Here is a 19442-nt window from a genome sequence, read left to right on the forward strand (position 1 = left end):
TATGAATATTTGTTCAGAAGTACTCGATCATTAAACCACTGTATAAAACAACTTTGCTTCCCCAAGCTTCGTAAAGTTTCGTTCCGACAAGGAAAAAGTAATTCATACCCTTGGAAGTGGTATCTCTCGTAATTTCAGCAATTGTGATCTTTCAACAAACCAAACACTTCTTATGCGTTCAGCAGCTATGCTCTTCTATTAGACAAACATGTAGCAATCAGAGCAGCGGATTGGCCGTGTTAAATTATCCATAGTGTTCAGGGATGTGCAGGCTACGTGGAATAACAATGGGAAATACGGGGTTACAGGGATAGAGTAGAGGGGGGTGTTTGGATGGAATGCTCCTCAGAAGGTTGGTGCGGACTCTGATGGGCTGAATGGCCTGCTTCCACGCTGTAGGGATTCTATGGTTGTATGAATCACATGCAAGCATTTGTAAACAATAATGCGGGCTCTTTATTTGAAAGTAGTACTATGTGCTTTGATATATCACTCATCAATTCATAGGTATAGTGATTGAAACTAGGTAGATCTCGGTGACTGGATCAGTGGTGCTGGAAGAGCACAGCAGCTCAGGCAGCATCCAAGGAGTTTCGAAATCGACGTTTCGGGCAAAAGCCCTTCATCAGGAATAAAGGCAGTGAGCCTGAAGCGTGGAGAGATAAGCTAGGGGAGGGTGGGGGTGGGGAGAGAGTAGCATAGAGTACAATGGGTGAGTGGGGGAGGAGATGAAGGTGATAGGTCAGGGAGGAGAGGGTGGAGTGGATAGGTGGAAAAAGAGCTAGGCAGGTCGGAGAAGTCCGGACAAGTCATGGGGACAGTGCTGAGCTGGAAGTTTGGAACTCGGGTGAGGTGGGGGAAGGGGAAATGAGGAAGCTATTGAAGTCCACATTGATGCCCTGGGGTTGAAGTGTTCCGAGGCGGAAGATGAGGCATTCTTCCTCCAGGCGTCTGGTGGTGAGGGAGCAGCGGTGAAGGAGGCCCAGGACCTCCATGTCCTCGGCAGAGTGGGAGGGGGAGTTGAAATGTTGGGCCACGGGACGGTGTGGTTGATTGGTGCGGGTGTCTCGGAGATGTTCCCTAAAGCGCTCTGCTAGGAGGCGCCCAGTCTCCCCAATGTAGAGGAGACCGCATCGGGAACAACGGATACAATAAATGATATTAGTGGATGTGCAGGTAAAACTTTGATGGATGTGGAAGGCTCCTTTAGGGCCTTGAATAGAGGTGAGGGAGGAGGTGTGGGCACAGGTTTTACAGTTCCTGCGGTGGCAGGGGAAAGTGCCAGGATGGGAGGGTAGGTCGTAGGGGGGCGTGGACCTGACCAGGTAGTCACAGAGGGAATGGTCTTTGTGGAAGGCGGAAAAGGGTGGGGAGGGAAATATATCCCTGGTGGTGGGGTCTTTTTGGAGATGGCAGAAATGTCGGCGGATGATTTGGTTTATGCGAAGGTTTGTAGGGTGGAAGGTGAGCACCAGGGGCGTTCTGTCCTTGTTACGGTTGGAGGGGTGGGGTCTGAGGGTGGAGGTGCGGGATGTGGACGAGATGCATTGGAGGGCATCTTTAAACACATGGGAAGGGACATTGCGGTCTCTAAAGAAGGAGGCCATCTGGTACAAGATCCTTGATTGCAGTTGTTAACCAGGGCCAATCAAAAGCCCTGGCTGACCAATATAATCAGGGGATTTATTGCTGTTGTCTCTTTAAATCTTTATGTGAAACTGGGATTTGAGGTTTGTCCTCATGTCCCTGTAAACTGTTCGAATGGTAGGGTTTGGGGCCTGGCTTTGCTGCTCCTCTCCCTTGTAAAATTGCTGTCTCTTGTATGCAGCTGCAAATGTAACTGTTTATTGTAAACTGTTTTTGTAATTTGTTTAATAAAATAAAAAAATATATAACCAGGAAAAAAATAAAAATAAAAATAAAATCAGGGGATTTAGCTGTTCAGGGAGAAGTGGGCACTGCAGGGAGTGGAGTGCATTATTTCCCCCTCCAACTCTATTTTGATTTAGTCCCTGCCCTCCCCTTCACTGTTTGATCACACAGCATTGCCCTTTGATGTGAAGGGCACTGCTGGTCACTGGCCACTCAGGTGTTTCCTTTCTTCCTGGTGGTGGAAATTGAATAAAGATTTGTACACCTTGTGTCTTTCACTGTGTGTCACACCTGCACACACACAATATGGGTGCAGGGGACGAACAATAATAAGCACTACCGCAGTTAGTTGATAGTGTGGGGGTAAAGAAAATTAAATAAAACAGGAGTATCAGAGGTTCTGTTCACTGAGAGCTGCCTCTGAGGAAGCTGGACCAGTGTAGAGTGAAGGACTCTCCTTTTTGTTTGTGTCAGAGCGGAGGGGACTGACTCTGGACCAGCTTAAAAAAAAGAAAAAAAAAGAAAAAAATAAACAGGGGATTTAGCTGTTCAGAGAGAGGTGGGCGCCACAGGGAGTGGAGTGTATTATTTCCCCCTCCAATTCTATTTTGATTTAATCCCTGCCCTCCCCTTTACTGTTTGATCACACAGCATTGCCCTTTGATGTGAAGGGCACTGCTTGTCACTGGCCACTTGGGTGTTTCTTTTCTTCCTGGTGGTGGAAACTGAATAAAGATTTGTGCACCTTGTGTCTTTCACTGTGTCTCACACCTGCACACACACAACATGGGTGCTGGGGGGGGGGGGGGAATAAGTACTACCGCAGTTAGGTGGTCATGTGGAAAAAAAACAAAAAAAAGAAAAAGCAGGAGTGTCAGAGGTTCTGCTCACTCTAACAAAAAGAAAAACAAATAGGAGAAAAAGAAAAAAGAAGAAAAAGAAAAGAAAAGAAACAGGGGATTTAGCTGTTCAGGGAGAGGTGGGTGCTGCAGGGAGTGAAGTGCATTATTCCCCCCTCCAGTTCTATTTTTTTTAGATTAGATTACTTACAGTGTGGAAACAGGCCTTTCGGCCCAACGAGTCCACACCGACCCGTCCAAGCGCAACCCACCCAGACCCATTCCGCTACATTCACCCCTGCCCCTAACACTACAGGCAATTTAGCATAGTCAATTCACCTAACCTGCACATTTTTGGACTGTGGGAGAAAACCAGAGTACCCGGAGGAAACCCACGCAGACATGGGGAGAATGTGCAAACTCCACACAGTCAGTCGCCTGAGGTCGTAAATCGAACCTGGGTCTCTGGCACTGTGAGGCAGCAGTGCTAACCACTGTGCCACCGTGCCACCCACAAATTTAATCTCTGCCTTCCCCTTCACTGTTTGATCACGCAACATTGCCCTTTGATGTGAAGGGCACTGCTGGTCACTGGCCACTCGGGTGTTTCCTTTCTTCCTCGTGGTGGAAATTGAATAAAGATTTGTGCACCTTGTGTCTTTCACTGTGTCTCACACCTACACACACACAACATGTGTTCTGGGGAAAAATAAGCATTAACACAGTTTGGCGGTAATGTGGGGGTAATAACAATAAAAGAAAAAAAATGAACTGGGTGTTAAAAAAACCAAACAGGAGTGTTGGAGGTTCTTTTAAGAAAAAACAGGGGATTTAGAATCTCTTCAGTTCAGGGGATTGGCTCCATCTGGCTGGCCACAGCCAATGCACCGTGCATAAGTGAATAAAAGGTGACTTCAATCAGCAATTTCAATCAGCCACCATGACAGTAGGAAATTGGCAGTAGGACATAAAAATGACACGACACACACACAAATGATTTCGAGTCAGTGACAAGCCATTCAAGTACTGGTGGAGATTTCATTGCTCTTCCTACACTTATTGTGGAACCCATAAAGAAGAAAGAACCTTTGATGACATAAATGTTTTTTTTTGATGGCCAAGAAGAAAAAAATACTTAGAGCCAAAAGAGGCAAATTTAACAGGAATAAAAAGGTAACTGATAACATGCTAACATTCACCAACGTTGTGATGAAGAATGGTCAGACCAAAAGCCCAATGTTTTGGCTGAAAACATGTACTTTGAATTCCAACAACATTACACAATCATAGGGGATGCAATGGCATCATGGTAATGTCGCTGGGCTAGGAATCCAGAACCCCAGGTTAATTCTCTCTGGTCATGGATTCAAATCGTGGCAGATGGCAAAATTTAAATTCATTTAAAAATCTGAAATTAAATCAGGCCTAATTGGCAGTTATTTTTTAAAACCAATTTGGTTCCTGTGAAAGGAAATCTGCTATCCTTACCTGGTCTGGTCAACATGGGACTCCAGAACCACAGTAATGTGGTGACTCTTAACTTCTCCCAGAAATGGCCTTAACAAGCCATTCATATCAAGAGACATTAAATGCTGGCCCAGCCAATGGCGCCTATATTCTGTGAATTAATTTTTATAAATGTACAATTTATTTTTTAAACATCTTTCCATGTTTCAAGTACAGAGCACTTTGTTGTAAGAACAATTCCAAGCACTGCTTGGCATGAGGTACTTATTTGCTTTCTAATGTTATCCAATTAGATTGCAAGTAAATCTTTAGAGGTTGGAATTAAGTTAGTTTGAGGGTTGTAACTCTTGTGATTAATCAGAATCATAGGAATCACAACTCATAAACTAGCTTAATGATTAATCAGAATCCAGGATATCTCTGCTTCTCAAGTTGAGACTGGATGTATTACAAGAAAATCACATGACAGATTATACAAAGCAATGTCCTGAACTAACTCTTGAGAGATGAATGTTGTAACTTATAGTCAAATGTGATAAATTTCACATCAAATGTTCTTATTAACAAATATAATTACATTTTATTCATTAGCGTAATTTTGGAGCTGGAGTAGATTAAAAGCTTTAAGGCCAATATAGATCAAGTGCATAAATTTAGAAGCCACCAACCAATGACCTTTTTTTACTGTCACTTAATTTGCAAGTGCAACAATCGAGAGATTACAGTTTAAGGACAGGACTATGGAAGCAATTTTTCAGCAGTTTTAAGTACATGACAGTATTACCTTCTCAGGTCATTCGAAGGATATTATCAATTCCAAAAGGGATTGTTCGCTGTTCTGATGCTTTCCTTTGCTCTCCTGTTCAACAGTAACTGATGTACGATATATGCTTCAATATTTTCCCTCAACTCATCAATGATATGATAGATAATGATTGATGATAATCATAGTTATTTTCTATTTAATAAAATAGTCATTGAAGATAAATTAGTCACACCATTTTACTTTAAGGGTAAAAGAGAAGCCTTCCTTACTTGCACCATGATGGGTGTTTTGTCCTTATCCTGTTACTTGGTTCCACCCTTTCCCAATTACTTCCTTGAAAAATGGAGATTGGCCAATCCAAATTTGTTCAGAAGAACTTGAAATGTTGACTTTGTTTTCCTGTCCACAGATGCTGCCCCAACCTCCTGAGTGTCTCCAATATTGTCTGTTGTTATTGCAGATTTCTGGCATTCATAGTATTTTGGATTAGTTCTGTAGTAGAGTCCTGGTATTATTTTCTGAGGACCTCAAGCATAGCTTAAAAATATCTCGACATTATCTTCAAAAGTAGATTACAACAACCCCAGGAAAACAAACAAAACAGTAATTTATATTTGCCTTATGAGACATGAAGACAAGGAGTTAGATTGAGAGTGTAGTAGGACACACGCTTCAGCTGCTGGTACGCCTCACATTCTGTCATTTTGTTGCTGGAGAGAAATTAAAATTAGAATGCAAAAATGTGCAGTCAGCAGTAGCACTGATTTTATGAATTACTGAATGGGGATTAACCACTTAAAGGCAAATGATGAATTTCTTAACAGAATCTGGAACACTGTTCATTCTCTGGAAATATTTTAATTTTTTGATGCTTTATTTCATGCAACTTTAAACATTATGGAGTCTACTGTAACTGTAGCTTTTGAGCAAAAAATATTTTCTCCTGGAGAGTTACAGCTATTTCAAATATTGCAGGAACATCTAAGACAAGGTTGAAATCCTTTTCATTGAAAATTTAATTTCAAATACATCATGCTAATTTATAAATTAAAACAGCAGACATTACAAAGATGCAGTAATATAGATGCAATTACATTTTACATTCACAAGATCTAATTGACTTAACAGTGCATCTGTACCTCTTGCAGTATTAGTGAGAGAATTGAGGCTATATTAATTTATCTTAAAAAAAAACTCTTCCTCCACTGTTAGTTGAGGAAGAGAGTTCCGAAACTCATACTACATGAGAGTAAAAAAATCTTCCTAATCTCTGTCTTAAATAGAGGACGTCTTAATTTTAAATTGTGTCCCTTAGTTTTGGTTTCTCCAACACGGAGAAACATCCTTTCATCAGCCATACAATGAACAATTGAGGAACAGAAAACATAAAAGACAAATTTTACAATAAGTAAGAAAACCTACCAATTGCTTTGCTTGGTTGTGGACAAGATAGTACTTGGGCTCAGACGCTACTTTGCCAAAACTGGAGGTTTGTGTAACTGATCTCAACTTTGGAGATTTGATCTGTCAGATCTCATTAGTCTGCTGCATAAAATGTTTTATCTTGGAAAACAGATAACAAGATTATCAATAAGAGCGCAACAGCTTTACAGAGAAGTGGGATTCAGAAGAATGATGAATGTTAGGTTGAATGCTGAAGGGATGTTACCACTTGTGTGGTAGATGGGGAACTAAAACACCAACTAAAGAACCTAAAATTAGTTGGTATTGTCATAATGTAAAGGATTTGGAGGGAGATTTTTATGTAAATGGACAACAAAAGATCGTGCAGTTCTGGACCTAATTCTGGAGTACGAAGAGAGACAGGTGTTCAAGGTGGCAATGTTAGTGATATCAGCCCAGCACTGTCCGTTTTATGTTTGTTATGACAAAGGAAAAGGATTGTCTGCAAAAAAGGGATTTGGATTGGAAGAATTTCAGATTTTATTAAACCGAGGAAAATTGGTCATGGTCAATGGGGGACAGCTACTTGTGGGTAAATCTACAGCAGGAGCGTGGGGGGGTGGCAGGCATTTATAATGGAAATGTTGAGAGTACAGGCCTATGTCCTTTTCAGTGCGAAATGTCTAGGAATTTTCAGGACTGGGTCAGAAGGAAAAGAAAGGCTTTTAATAAGTACAAAAGGAATAAATCAACAGTGGCTCTAGTGGAGTATACAAAGTACAAGAGAACAAAAAGAAGGCATGATAAAACATTGCATCTAAGATTAGGGAGAACCCTAAGATATTCTAAATATTAATTAAGAGGGAGGGAATAACCAGGGAAAGAGTAGGGCCCATTACAAACCAAAGGGTAATCTATGCATGAAGGGTGTCACATCTGTCCTCACTCAGGAGAAGGAAGATGTAAGTACAGAATTCGGGGAGAGGGACTGTGAGGTTCTTGAGCAATTTGTCGTAGGGAGTATGGAGGTACTAGAGGGGCTTAAAGGTAGACAAACCCCATGTCCGGATGAGTTGTATCCCAGGTTGCTCTAAGGTACAATAGAGGAATCTAGCCCAAAATTTTTAATTCTCGTCCGGCCACAGGGGAGGTCATAGTCATAGAGTCATAGAATTATATAGGACAAAAACAGATCCTTTGGTCCAACTCATTTGCACTGACGACATGTCCTAAACTGATCTAGTCCAATTAGTCAGCATTTGGCCCACATTCCTCCAAACCCTTCCTATTCATGTACTCATCCTGATGCCTTTTAAGTATTGTAATTGTACCCATCTTCACCACTTCCTCTGGCAGCCTGTTCCATACATGCACCAAAAAGTTGCCCCTCAAATAATTTTATAAATCTTTCCCCTCTCACTTAAACCTATGGCCTCTAGTTTTGGATTCCACGGTCCTGGGAAAAAGTCTTTAACTATTTATCCTATCCATATCCCTCATGATTTTATAAACTTCCATAAGGTCACCCCTCCGACATTCCAGGAAAGAAATTGCCTATTCAGCCTCTCCCTCTATCTCAAACTATCCAATCCCAGCAGCATCCTTGTAAATCTTTTCTGAATTCTTCCAAATTTAACAACACCTTTCTTACAGCATGTTTTGTTTTCACTGGAATTTCAAAGAGTGAAGGGTGACTTCACTGAAAGCAAATAAGATCCTGAATGTTCATGACAAGGGCACATGGAAACAATGTTCTCCCCATGTGGATCAGTCAAGAATTTGGTTTAAAATTAGGGGTTGTCTTTTTAGAACAGAAATGAAGAGTTTTTTTTGGAGACTTGCATGATTTTGGATCTCTCTGTTTCAGAAGGTGGGGTTATTGAATATTTTTAATGTGGAAATTCTTGTTACCAAAGGCATCAAAGGGTATCGGGAGTAAATACAAATGGGGATTTCAAAAACGAACAAATCAACCAGGATTTTATTGAATGGTGGAGCAAGCTCAAGGTGTTTAATGTTTAATTCTGCTCCTAAATTGCATATTCATATTCATCCCAATCACAGTAATACTTCTGCAGTCTCATTAAACTATAAGCTATACCAAATGTGCCCACTAAGCTATGAAACCTCCAGGATGCACAAAAGACTGGAAAGTACCACACATGTGCAGAAACTAAGCAAAAGAAAACTGGACAATACATTTATAGCTTGTCTTTTTTTCTTCCTTGAAAAAGTTTCACTTTTCACACTCTGGTTATTTCATGCAATTCTCATTTCCAAAGACTTCAGTGGAAATTATTTGATTTGATCTATTGTCGGTCACGTATACCTAAGTACAGAGAAAAGCTTTGTTTGCGAACAGTACAGGCAGACCATAGTAAGCAAGGCCATTTGGACAATAGGGTGCTTAGACAGAGTGAAGTATACAGGTTACACTGCATAGGAGGTGCACAGAGCAAGTTCAACATTAACAAGATCAACATTTTTTTGAAGATAAAGAGCCCATTCATCAGCCTAGTAATGGCAGAGAAGAAGCTGTTTTTAAACCTGTCAGTACATGTGTTTAAACTTCTGTATCTTCTGCCTGACAGAAGAGGTTGTAGGAGCGCATTACCAGGGTGGGAAGGGTCTTTGATGATGTTGGCAGCCTTTTTGCCGCAGCAAGAAGTGCAAATAGAGTCCATGGATGGAAGGCTGGCTTCCGTGATGGTGACTGCTTTACCGTGGCCTCCCTCAACTTGAATAGAAAGTGTTTGTTGTGGAGTGTAGACAATTCTTGCACCAAGCTCAACTGTGATAGGCCTCTTTACTTCACTATTCAATAGCTTATAAATAGTTCATGTTGTAGGATCAAATAAAAATCCCCAATACCAAAACCCTGGACTGAGACTGCAGAAAACACGCATCAGAGCCAGGAGATTGGGGATTTCTGTCTGGGACGATAGTTCAACCTGGAATTCCCATTCACACCTTCTCTCTAAAAGTACAATCAACCAAAACTAATAGAATCTACCCCAAGTCAGCTTCTACACATTGGGCTATACAACACAGACAGCCTGAGGCTGACAGAGAAACTGGACTTTCAACTTCAAAATCCATTCACACATACTCTTAACAATCAGGAAACCAATAGACTTCAGAAGGAAGCACCAGAAACACAATGTGAGTTTTGAGAAGATTTGTAGCTCAGGTTAAGATTCTGGATGTAGGTTTGCTCACTGAGCTGGAAGGTTCATTTTCAGACATTTCATCACTATACTAGGTAACATCATCTGTGAACCTCCAGATGAAGCACTGGTGGCATGGCCCACTTTCTATTTATGTGTTTAGGTTTCTTTGGGTTGGTGATGTCATTTCTGATGATGACGTCATTTCTGATAGTGATGTCATTCCCTGTTCTTTTTCTCAAGGAGTGGTAAATGGGATCCAAGTCAATGTGTTTGTTGATAAAGTACCAGTTGAATGCCATGCTTCTCAGGATTCTCGTGCATGTCGCTGTTTGGCTTGTCCAAGGATGGATGAGTTGTCCTAGTCGAAATGGTGTTCTTCCTCATCTGTACGTATGGATACCAGTGAGAGTGAGTCAACACAATGGCCAACACAGATTTGAGGGGAGATAATGGGCTACACAGCTACTATAACTGCCAGCCCAGATCCCACGTGAAAAACAGCCTTTTTCAATAACAAGCTTTCTGCACAACTTTCACCCCCAACAAGCAGTTTCAGAACCAAGAATGACAGCGGCCCAGTAGAGAACCAAGAACAGGGCAAGAACCTCAGCAACCAGGCGCACTTTAAAACTGTGTTTCTCAGTTGGGAGCATATACTTCCGAGACCCCAAAGTTCCAACCCAGCTAGGAGGAAGGGGAAGGCAGGTAGTGACAGTGCATTGGGATCCAGTGTAGTTCTTCTGATTAAAGAAACTGTAATTAAAACTGTTCTGAGGAAAGGTCACTGGACCCAAAATGTTAACTCTGATTTCTCTTCACGAATGCTGCCAGACCTGCAGAGCATTTCCAGCAACTTTTGTGTTTGTTTCTGTAATTAAAGCCATTGTTTTCTGCGTGTGTCAGTAGGTTAAGGTTCTATCATGTTAATCTAGCTAATAGTGTGTTCAATAGTATACCTGTTCTCTGTATAAATTGATTGTGTTAATTTCCCTGATTTATTGTATTACCTATTTATCTTGAATTATACTTACCTTCTGTATTGTAAACAAATGCTGAGATTCTTTTGTCCTGAAACACCTGTCTTCTGCCTCTTTCATTTCACATTCCTTAAATTAGTCCAGTGCCCAAAACCAGGGATCTGGGAATGATTCAAACCACTTAAAAATCATAAAATAACTGATTGCAAACCAGAATCCTACAATGTTGAGATTTGGGATTGACAAATATTTTGGCTGGAGGGCAAAAGCAAGCTTTAGTGAGTTGTTGAGGGCTGCACAAATTGAATTTTGTTAACATCTGCTAGTAAAATGCTTTGTGGTATTTATCGGAGAATTCGCCATGTCATTTCCATACTTATTAACTTGCCATTGGTATAACTAAGCCATTATTAAAGCTGTAAAACTGGCTACTTAGTAACTGCTATAAAACTTCATAAACTAAAAAAAATTTACACAGCTATAAACATTCAAAGATATCATTAACAATTATAGAAGAAAAATAAATCACATACTAACACCTAGTATAAAATACTTTAACACATCATAAATATTGTTGCCAGATCATTGAAAATATTTCATAAGCACAGTAATTGGTAAATAATTTACCTATGCTTTTGTATTTTGCACTACTTCAGTTTAATCTGTTTTCAGGGTTAATCACAAAGTCAGAGGGAATCAGGGGACAGAGTAATTCTTGTGAAATAAACTTTTGTGTTAATCTCAGTGCTCATCTTTGTATCCTACCCTCAACTCACAAGGCAGCTACGTTCTTTTTCTAGTTCACAAAAATACCTCTTCTGGTCACTGCTTGAAGGCTACTTCCTGTGGGCATTCATCAAAGACATGCTACAGAGAAAAGAAGATAATCTGTTTTTTTTATCATTTCAAAGTCTTTGATTCTCAGTGTTTGAACCTAAGAAGTTATGATAATTTAATGGAGCTTCATGGCCGGAAAAATGGCTCCCTTGGCCTGCAGAGTGTTGTTTACCTACTGCTGAGATTCGTGCATGAAGAATATCTGATTTTTTTTTGAGGTGGAGGGAGAGTTTGCGACAATGTGGAAACTTACCTCAGTTAATTATAGTGCTAGCAAGGGAAAATACTGAAAAGAAAATGTAACTTAGTGGAAAAAAAATTGTGTTCTTGTCATTTCTTGTATTCGCAGTTGATCAAAGGTGCGTGGGAGTATAATGCTTTCTATACTGAGTGTATTCTACATATTATGAGTGTATAACACAGCAATATATTCAACACAAGAGCCCTTTCTGTAAATATTCATTCTTGGGAAGTGGACATTGGTAGCTGCACCACCATTTGGAGCCATCCTTAGCTGAACGAATCATATCACTGAGAAATGATAAGGAATGAGTGCAAAGTTGACAGAATGGAATAGGACACTGGTTGATATTTAACACTAGTAGTTCCAGATAAAGCTACTCAGGCTGCAGTTGGTTGATTAGCTAAGCACATACTTCAATATCTTAAAATGTTTTTTTTAAAATATTTGAATAGCATGATAGAACATTGCAACATATATTTTATTGCCTATCTCAAATCGCAACTGTTTGTTTTCTGATAATATTGGCACATAGCTAACATCTTCAAAATAATAAAATATGTCCACGATGCTTAATAAATCTATAACTGGACAAGTATAGACACTAAAACACTAAGGGATTGAACAAAGGACTAGTCGAAGAGGTAGAGCGGGCAAGCTGAACTCAGTAGTCCTGTTTGAATGTCTGTGATTGGCACAACAGTTTTCAGTCAGAACAAAGCTGGCAGAGTTCATGGCGGAATTCTGAGGAAGGATCACTTGACCTGAAATGTTAACTCTGATTTCTCTCCACTGATGCTGACAGACTCACTGAGGTTTTCCAGCAATTTCTGCTTTTGTTTCTGATTTCCAGCATTTGCAGTTCTTTCTGTTTTTATGGCAGAGTTCACCATTGGGAAGAACAAATGTTATATTGGGGAGCAGCAGTGAAGTTAGAATTATTCAGTAAAAATTCCATGACATTATGAAACAGTAAGAACATAAGAATTCAGGCATTTACTTCAGCTGTGATCTATGAAAAAGAATTTTGAACTTTCTTATGAAGATCCAGAAGGTAGATTGCACTTGAAATGAGGTTATTTGTAAGAAGCCTGCTACATCAGTGAAAACATTAGTAAGTAAACTAAAGCATTCACTCTCGTAGCCAAGATTTTTTTCACATTTCATTGAGTAATATTATTATAATTATTTGAAAACTGACAACTATCAGGTGGAGTGTGAATCTCTAAAATTTTGGGAAAGAAGAATAGAGAATCCAGACTAACTATATTTGGAAAATACATATAAGTCTGACAACTGTGGTAGTGTAATAGGGTCGGAGTTTGCAACTGACATTAAGATTCCAGTCTTGGCTGCCCCAGGTGTCCCTTGTGAAGAAAGGGAAATTGGTAAGTGAATCACCCCCAATGATTTGCATGTATCCTGACAGCTTATTGCTGAAAGACATTGGCAGTGAGTTAGAACATAAACTACTTACATGTGGTATAGGAGAGAAAAGCACATTAAAAATGTTAGCACTGTTTTCTCTAAGTGAAGGCAAATAAATATTCAATGACTTTTAATGTTTGTCATTCTTTAAAATATAGTCTCATGTTTGTGTATTTTTAATCAACAAACCACTTATTCTCAGCAGAACACAAAACTGTGCCTGCTCAATGACATTTAATGCAGCATAGGTTCCAAACACCTGCTACACATATTAATCTGTCATCGAGAGCACCAATGTGCCAGCAGTATGCATCTGGCATACCGAAATAATCAGTCCTCCCTGGTAACAAATGTGTGCCAGTACTCCCTTCTCACTTAAGCTTTGTTTACATGCAGGAAGTTGATTCCCACCACAAGGCTCTATTTACCTTCCCTTCAGGAACAAGCTCTGCTTCATTTACATTGTCACAGAGTCACAGATCTAGCCTGGAAGTGCACCACTGTTACAACATCACATTGCAGTTCTGGCATTTATTGCACCATGCATTAATTCTGCAATGTTTTGTTTTTTAAAAGCTGCTTGCTTTCTTTGATGATTTATCCAATGTTCAGACTGAAGTGCAATCGTGTACAAAGGTCTGTTCTACTCTGCTGTAGGCATGTGACCTCTATCATGAATGTTACATCCCATTTTTAGACATTTTAAGTTTCACTTCATTAATATCCTTGTGTCGAGCACACCTCTGTATTGAACGCTCAAATCATAGTATCAAAAGGCGCACTGAGGTGAGTGTTCAGAGCTGAAATAAAAAACACAGACGCAGAGCTATGAGCTACCACTGAAGAAGAACAAGGATCACAGTGAAAATATAGCTTGAATGCAAATGGTTGCAACTTTTTACTAGCAGCAAATTACTGGGGATATGAGGAAAAACTGAGAATTATTCCATGTGCAATAGCTATGGATTTGTTGTGCAAACCACCACTACACTTTTATCACTATTGGGAAGGGACTTCCAAAATGCATTCTTAAATCTCTCTGAAGAGGAAGAAGAAACACAGGATAGACATTTTAAAAACTTTGGAGCTACAATTTGAGCTTCAAGTTAATGTTACATATCAATGGTACATATTCAACACTAGGGAACAAAGTGAAAAAAGAGGTAATCAATCAATGGGTAACTCCATTAATTCAGCTTACTGAAGCCAGTGAGTTTGTGCAATTAAAGGATGAGCAAATTAGAGACAGGGTTGTATTGGGAATCTGTGATCCACAAGTGAAAACATGCCTAAGAGAAGACAAGCTTGCACTTGGGAAAGCAACTGACTTGTGGAAATGCCAAAGTTGTGAATTGACACTTGAAGCATATTCATGGCAAAGCAAACCAGGTATTGAATTGTGCCAACAGATTCACAGGGCAGAACAATCACAGTCAAAGGGCAGGATGAAAAAACAGTGGGAAAAAACATATAAAACAAACAGAAGAACATCCAGCATGGAGAAATCAGTGTTCTCATTGCAAGAAACTGGATCACTTTACACCCAAGTGTATGGCTAAACAAAAGCACAGCCAGCATCTGAAGACAACCACGGAAAAGATATTAGCTGAAGATCCTGCTGAATCACCCTATATTATATAATAGATTGCTTCAGTTAATTTGATAGCAGTCATATTTTGTAACGGTTGGAATGGGGACTGCAGAAGAAGAGCACCATGTGCCAGATAAACACTGGTATGTATTGCAACATCATGATATTTACGAACTCGGGCAAGCAAATGTCATTCATCTTAGCTGCAGCAAGTCTACATCTTGGACTGGTAACTCTCAACATGGCACAGCACACTAAACCATTGACTGTGGAACAATTCCCAGGTGAGTACAAAGATATGTTTGCAGGGTTATGGTCTCTTCCACGGGAATGCTGTCATGAAATAAATGAAAATGCAAGACCAATTAAATATCAGCCAAGGAACTTTGCAGCTACCCTTAAGGTCAGCCTGAAAGACAAGACACAAAAATTGGAAATGAAGGAAATAATTCAAATTTAGCTACTAGGGGGATCTGTAGTGCTATGTAATGTCCCTTCCTCTGGGTCAGAATGGCCAGGTTCAAGTCCCACCTTCTTCAGAGGCATGTCCAAAAATGTGATTAAAAATATCTATCATCTAATGTTGGTGGAGATTTTGGACATCTGCCAGGTGATTCTTTTCCAAAAAGAGCAGGCTTAGCAAGGTGGTAAGATAATCAACCCCATTTGGAGGATGTTACTACTTTATTCACACCCAGTGAAGACAATGGAAAATGAGCTATTCTAAAACCAATTGGAGTCTGATTGAATTAATTCTTTTTTTTCAATTGTTTTGTTTTGAGTGATCTGTCAATATCAAGCCTACAGAATGCATTTAGCAACCACCAGTTATGTTTCATTATCATGGGCTTATTTAAAAGCAGAGGGTTCTGAAATTAATTAACGAGGTAAATGCATTTTCTATGCTTTATGACCTGCTGAAATTATACTCGTGGAGTAAAACAAAGTTGTAATAATCATGGTGTGAGCCTTCGTCCTTTTCTGTGGCTGGATGAAGATGGTCAGAACAAACATATCTGCAGTTGTGATACTAATTGATATGATTTTAATTAATTAGTGACTATACTAGAAGAAACAATATAAAAGAAAAAGAAATGGCTCTGGTGTTAAATTATGTAATTATTTTCTTGATGAAGGCAGCAACTACTATATTGAATACAGTAGTCACACTATTAAATCATATATACACACACACACATACACATACACACATACATACACACACATACACACACACACACACTAGGAGCCATACACTGAGTGAAGTTAGGCAAATTAACAATGATAAGCATTTATTTTATGTTTTAATTCAGAAGAATACTTCAGAGATTTATTGCTACAAACTAGCAGTGACAAACAAATCTTGCATCGTAATTTCCTGTTGGAAATTTAATTAAACATTACAGCTGCTTATCAGTAACTCAATTATAAATGCATATGTAAATTACATTAATTAAGATCATGATACTTGTGTAAATGTCAACCAGTTTAATGTTCTGTTATTAACTTCTAACCATTGATTTGACAGCAAAATGCCTATGATGAATTATGTTGTGAACAGTTGGTTTGTGAGTTCTGAATGCATATGCATGCTTTCACCCTCTACAAACAGAGTGAGACTGCTGCCAATGACACTTCAGATTAAAACAGATGAATGCTTCCAGCACTTCTGAATTCAGCTTTTCTTAATCCTTATTTACCTTCGCTCTGATATTTCTGTAGCGGAGATGATCAGTGTAACTGACAGCCGACTGTTTCTTAATGCCATATGTCTTACTTTATACTGCATTCTGACCTTCTACTTAATGTGAACTTCAATTAGTCTTCAGTGTGAGATTTTCCATGTGTGCCTCTTTAGTATGGCATAAGAGTTGTCAATAGACTCACTTACACTTGATAATTAATAAATCAGCTATGAAACCTTACAGGAACATGCCATTGTGGTACGGTGGTTAGCACTGCTGCCTCACAGCACCAGAGACCCAGCTCAGGCGACTGTCTGTGTGGAGTTTGCACATTCTCTCTGTGTCTGTGGGTTTCCTCCCCCAGTCCAAAGATGTGCAGGTCAGGTGAATTGGCCATGCTAAATTGCCCGTAGTATTAGGTGTAGGGTTATGGGTGGGTTGCGGGTCAGTGTGGACTTGTTGGGCCAGAGGGCCTGTTTCCACACTGTAATTAATCTATTACAGGATTTTCATGTTTTATTACTGAATGCAGATCTCAAATTTCACATAACATTTTCAGGCTTAAAATAAGTAATTTAGACTTTACAATGTAACATTATACATTGCTCCAGTTATGGAAATGGGCCAAATAGGACTAGATTAATCTAGGATATCTGGTCAGCATGGATGAGTTGATCTGAAGGGTCTGTCTCTGTGCTGTACAGCTTGATGACTCTAAGACTCAACCAAGGAGTGGCAATCACAATTGGATCATCACTTCACTTCTATGTTTTTCCAACTGAACCGAGTTCCACATTTCCAGCCAGGAATTCTGATTCCAGCTCCATCACAAGTGTAGAGTGTACTCAAAATGAAGCATTTCCTTTACACTGCAGAATAATCAAGAGGATCTCAAACCACACTGCCTTTTACAGCAATCAAAGTGTGGACTGTTTCTAAGATTTAATTGTCCAACAGCTCAGCCAGATACTTTGTCAGCTCCTGCACAAATGTGAGTATGTGAAGGTAAGTGTGGTTAGGGTAGCAGTTGGTTCAGGGGTTAGGTTGCCAGGAAGCCAAAAGGGTAGAGTGCAAGTTGGGCATCATACCAGGGCATAGGTGGCCGGAGTGAAAGGTTGATATTGTGCCAGTAAAGTAATGGAGTACTTTAGCTCAGTCAAGGTCAGTGTCTGTGAAGGAGAACAGGTTTGGTGATGGGGTATAGCATCAGGTTTGGTGATGCTGTGCCTGGCAGGAAAGGAGCAGCATGGACAGGAGGGTGTCCAGTCTGGTCAATTTGGAGTGAAGATGACTGTTTCTCTGGGTGCTAGGCCAGTGGGGAGAAGGGACATTAGGCCTGATGATTAGGCTGGGTTAGTGGTTCTGATCAGGTGGATTGTTTGTCAAGGGTCTCAGGGGTGTAAGGGGCCTGGGCATGTGTAGTTGGGGAGTGGTGTGGGATGGTCATCTTAAATGGTTATTAATGAGTTAGACACAGAGTGGAATCTTCCGAGGTCCTGAACAACAAAGACCATCGTGAAAAATTTGAGAGGATTTGTGAGAGGTGCAGCAAGGCCTTTCTCATCATCAAAAGTACCATGTCACATTTTCCAACTAGGTTCCAGACATGGAATGAGGATTCTCACTTGCAAGCATGAAGAAGTCGATTAACGGGGATTATAATTCATTACCATCTTCTTACTGTCAATCTCATCTCGTTAATAGACATTTTCTTAGATGCCAAGAATTCTGGATGTAAACGTCAGAGTGGGTAGCTGGCACCTCCCGCTCACCACTTGCTCCTCTAGGCCTTCAGCATCTGGCAGCAATATTTCATGGAATGGTCCAAAGGCAGTGACCACTCATACCCTACATCAATAGATGTGGGCATCCAATAAAGCATCCTCTCTATACCATCATAGTTCATCTCCAATCCACTTATAATGTGCTTCTGCACTTTAATCCTACACTTTGGAGAGTACACCAAAACCTTTCGTGGCACAGCAACTTCAAGGACTCTCTGCTCGCAGGGACAGGCACTCAGCTCATAGATTGGACCAGACTGCATCTCAAAATTGCTTGTTTCCTTTTATAGCCCTCACTCACTTAGCAACTACCTGGGTGCTCATTGCATCCCTGCCTTGCTTTTTGTTGATTTACTCTTCAGTTGTTTTTAATAAGTTCACAATATTTTTGACTCGCCTTGCCGATTAATGCATACACAAATCCAGTTCACTTGTCAGGCTTGTTAGCAGTCATCAGTCAAGGGGGTGGACATGACGTGTGGCACTGTGTTATTACAATCTCACACCTACAGCATGTGCCAACTTCATCCACATCAAACACATTGCATGTACATCAACCAAATGGTCATGTCTCAATGTTGATGTGGAGGTAGTCATTATTTGTGTTAATGGATGGCTACTGTCAGTCAGGGTTGTCTATTTACCAAACCAATTAAAACCCAAGGGCTTGAATATGGTCAGTGTCTGCTTTTGATAGTCAGTCTCAGATGTTCCATCTTGCTACTGTTTAGGAAGTAGGCCATTGTCAGTCCTGTTGTTCAAGTGCAAACATTCAAGAGATTCTCAGATCGTCAGTTAGAGATCTTCATGGAGAACATGAAGCCTCCACCCTCTGCTCCACCCTCCTCTCTGACTTATCACTTTCATCGCTACTCCATCCATCTACTGTACTCTTAGCTATCTTCTCCCCAGCCCCACACGTCCCATTTATCTTTCCATCCCTGAGTCTCCCTGCCTCATTCCTGATGAAGGGCTTTTGCCTGAAACGTCAATTTTCCTGCTCATCAGATGCTGGAGGAGAAAGTGAGGACTGCAGATGCTGGAGATCAGAGCTGAAAATGTGTTGCTGGAAAAGCGCAGCAGGTCAGGCAGCATCCAAGGAGCAAGAGAATCGACGTTTCAGGCATGAGCCCTTCTTCAGGGCTTATGCCCGAAACGTCGATTCTCCTGCTCCTTGGATGCTGCCTGACCTGTGCGCTTTTCCAGCAACACATTTTCAGCTCATCAGATGCTGCCTGACCTGCTGTGCTTTTTGAGCACCACTCTAAATCTTGACTTTGGTCTGGTTAGTCAGTCAGGGCTATCCATCTAAGCCTTTCAATGTTGGGGGCCAGTGAATAGAATGGTTGAGCATTTCTGGAAACTGTTGCTGTAGGGAAGT

General features: G+C 40.4%; 1 protein-coding gene across 3 annotated transcripts in view; it reads right to left on the reverse strand.

Annotated features, from left to right (window-relative positions):
• LOC148149660 (uncharacterized) overlaps positions 1–19442 on the reverse strand; it is a 271395-nt gene that overhangs the window by 17588 nt on the left and 234365 nt on the right. Inside the window, exon 1 of one of the 3 annotated variants that reach the window (XR_015757546.1) lies at positions 4200–4291. The exons of the other annotated variants lie outside the window; for them this stretch is intronic. The gene's annotated coding sequence lies outside the window, so the exon portion shown is untranslated. Of the gene's footprint in view, positions 1–4199; positions 4292–19442 lie in introns of those variants that run through there. 3 annotated transcript variants of the gene reach the window in all.

This window comes from Chiloscyllium plagiosum, unplaced genomic scaffold (genome assembly GCF_037043375.1).
Source record: "Chiloscyllium plagiosum isolate Xiang-an unplaced genomic scaffold, Cpla_swu_hap1 HiC_scaffold_7, whole genome shotgun sequence".
Classification (NCBI taxonomy): Eukaryota; Metazoa; Chordata; class Chondrichthyes; order Orectolobiformes; family Hemiscylliidae; genus Chiloscyllium; species Chiloscyllium plagiosum.